Source organism: Ceratotherium simum, chromosome 34 (genome assembly GCF_057802395.1).
Source record: "Ceratotherium simum simum isolate JZ-2026a chromosome 34, ASM5780239v1, whole genome shotgun sequence".
Taxonomy (NCBI): domain Eukaryota; kingdom Metazoa; phylum Chordata; class Mammalia; order Perissodactyla; family Rhinocerotidae; genus Ceratotherium; species Ceratotherium simum.
The window spans coordinates 16,178,858-16,182,186 of record NC_141933.1 but is presented as its reverse complement, the minus strand read 5'-3'; the positions used below and the strand labels follow the sequence as shown (position 1 = coordinate 16,182,186).

The 3,329-nt window shown below is 47.2% G+C and overlaps 1 pseudogene; it reads right to left on the bottom strand.

Annotated features, from left to right (window-relative positions):
* Nucleotides 1-442: 442 nt before the first annotated feature.
* LOC101396483 (olfactory receptor 5P55-like) lies at nt 443-1,414 on the bottom strand (annotated as a pseudogene).
* Between the last annotated feature and the right edge of the window lie 1,915 nt (nt 1,415-3,329).

Here is a 3,329-nt window from a genome sequence, read left to right as displayed (position 1 = left end):
TTCCAAAGTGAAAGAAGGTCCCATTTCCACCTCCTAAGGCTCTGAAAGATAGAAGTGTGGATGTAGGATATCAGTGGATGTAAGATATCCGTGCTGGATGTAGTATATTAATGGATGTAGAATATTTGTGCTACTGAACAGGTGGATGCTCCTGCCTACGACTTGAACCTCAGGGAATGATGAAAAGAATCTGTTAGAGATGATATGTGATCAGATGCAATAGAAGGTTGTGTGGTGGCTAGTGTAGGTGGCTTTGTCCAATAGCTGAGCAGTGGTGAATGCTCAGGGGCAGCAGTGCCAGCCGTAGCAATGGAGAATGCCCAAAGATGATACTGCCTATGGTGGCAGCCCGCACAGACCATTCTTTTGGCAGGCTCTTAGCTGTGCCTTGCCTCTCTTGGTTCCTGTCCTGGATGGGTTCTCTAGTCTTCTATTTTATGAACTACCAGACACATTTCTAACAAATTCCTTTTCTGCTTAGGTTAAGAACCCTAACTTGAACAGCAGCCTTGACATCTTTATTCCTTAGGCTGTAGACCAGGGGATTCAGCATGGGGATCACAATGGTGTAGAACACAGAGAGGATCTTGTTATAGGCTGAAGCACTTTCAGGGTTGGGTTGGACATATACGAGGAATACAGACCCATAGAAGAGGGAGAGGGCAGTGAGGTGGGAGGCACAGGTGGAGAAGGCCTTGCGCTGGGCCTCCAGGGACCTCATCCTATAGATTGTGACCAGGATGTAGGCATAAGAAACCAAGATGACTGAGACTGTGGGGACAGTGACCAAGGCAGAAAAGAAGAGCAGGATGACATTGGCCACAGTGGTATCTGAGCAGGCCAGTTGGAGCACTGGTGGGATGTCACAGAAGTAGTGATCAATGATGTTGGGACCACAGTAGGGCAAGATGAAGGCATTCCCTGTCTGCACACCTGAAATGAACACCCCCACGGCATAGGTGACCACCACCAGCTGGACACACAAGCGCTTGGACATGATGGTGTGGTAGAGAAGAGGGTGGCAGATGGCCACAAATCGGTCATAGGCCATGATGGCCAGGAGCAGACACTCCCCTGTGCCATGGAGGATCATGAGGGCCATCTGGGCCACACAGCCTGCAAAGGAGATGGACTGGTCAGCGGTGAGGAAGCTGATCAGCAACCTGGGGGTAAACACAGAGGAATTGCAGATGTCAAGGAAGGAGAGCACATTCAGGAGGAAGTACATGGGGGTGTGGAGAGCGGAGCTGGCGTGGATCAGGTCTATCATGCCCAGGTTGCCCACCAGAGTCATGGAGTAGATCAGCAGGAAGACGGCAAAGAGGAGTTGTTTTTGGTCTGCCTGGTCTGTGAGGCCCAGTAGGATGAAACTCATCACTGTTGTATGATTCTGCCCCAATGCCATGTCACTGGTGTGTTTTCCACATGACAATGAACAAGAGGAGGAGAAACAAGACTGTTAACATTCTCATCAAAGAGGTAGCCTTTTATGTCTTCTACAACTGAAAAGCTGCATCTATCTCTGAGTGGCAGACTGCTCTCCAAATCCCACATCAATCCCATCATGTCACACTCACGCTAGTATGCTAAGGGTTCCTTGTGCCCCTTAGGATAATGTCTAAATGCTTTAGCTTGCCAGATCTCCTCTGTGAAACACCTCCATGCTACACTGTTCTCAGTTTACCCTCAGCAATTCTGAACAACTTACTTCCACAAACACACCATGTTATAGCAAACGTCTTTGCCTTTTCTTACCCTATATTTTCATCTTAGAATGTCCTTTGGTCTCTCCAAACCCAGCTTAGAGGTCTATCCCCTTCCTCTCTCCCTTGAATTTCATAGATGTTCCTTTAGTTGAATTAATGGCACTATATTTTAACAATAAAAAATGCAGAAGCATCTTTCCTATTGGATTTTCTTACTCCTAGTAGGAGGAGAGTTACTTAATATCTCAAATAATTTGTGCCCTGGTATCTATTACAGTTTGTTGTTAGTGCTGTTAATTCCGACTCCTAGCACTCTTGTGTACGGCAGAGCAGAACTCTGCCCAATACTTTTGCTCCATTCTCTCGCCTTCCGGCGCTATATCAGACAATGCTCTGCTGCTATTCATAGGGTATTCATGGCCAATATTTTTGGAAATGGGTGGCCAGGTCCTTCTTCCTCATGTGTCTTAGTCTGGAAGCTCTGCTGAAACCTGTTCACATGGGTGACCCTGCTGGTATTTGAAATACCAGTGGCATAGCTTTCGGCATCAGAGCAACATGCAGCTGCCACAGTATGACAACTGATAGACAGGTGGTGTGGTTCCCTGACCAGAGAACAAACCCGGGTCGTGATGATGAGAGCGCTGAATCTTAACCACTAGACCACCCGGGCCGGCTATCTATCACTGTGCCTGGTGTCAACGAATGAATATAAATTAATTATCAACTAAATAAGAAAGTTTTCCTCAGTTGGGTAATGGAAACTCGATCCTTTCAGTGTTTTGGCCAAAATCTTTTAGCCATTTTTGACCCTTTTTTATTCCACCTCTCATTGAATCCCTCAGCAAATCATATAGGCTCTGCCATCAAAATATATACCGACTTTCTACCCTTTATTTGCAAGACACCATCATACGTTGCTTGGATTATTGCAATTGCTCTTAATTCGTGTCCCACTTCTCTCGTATGAGGAGCAGCCAGGGCAATTCTGTTAAACACACAAGAGAAAGTCAGAACCCTCACCCTGGTCCTCAAAGCCCCACTCTGCAGTTGGCCACTCCTCTGTAACTCCCTTTCCTTCTCCGTCCCTTTTTTGCTCCTCGTCTCACCCTTGCTTTCTCTGCTTTAGCTATGTGTGCCTCCTCGATCCTCTTAGGACATGCCACACGTGATTCAGGACCTCTGTGCTAACGGTCCCCTCCACTCAGAAACCTCTTGCTCCATCCAGTTAGCCACATGGCTCCTTCCCTCTTCTCCTTTAAGTTTAGGCTCAAACATCACCTGCTCGTGAAGTCCTCCCTAAGCATCCTATTTAAAACTAAACCCTCTCCTACCCCAGCATTCACTACCTGCTTCTCTGTTTAATTTTTTTCCTCATAGTACTTATTCTTCTCTAACCTCTTCATAACGCATACACACACGACTTATTAATTTTGTTTATTATCTCTGTCTTGATATTAGGATGCAAGAACCGGGCCTGCCCTGTGGCTTAGCGGTTAAGTGCGCGAGCTCTGCCACTGGCGGCCCGGGTTCGGATCCCGGGCGTGCACTGACGCACCGCTTCTCTGGCCATGCTGAGGCCACGTCCCACATACAGCAACTAGAAGGACGTGCAACTATGAC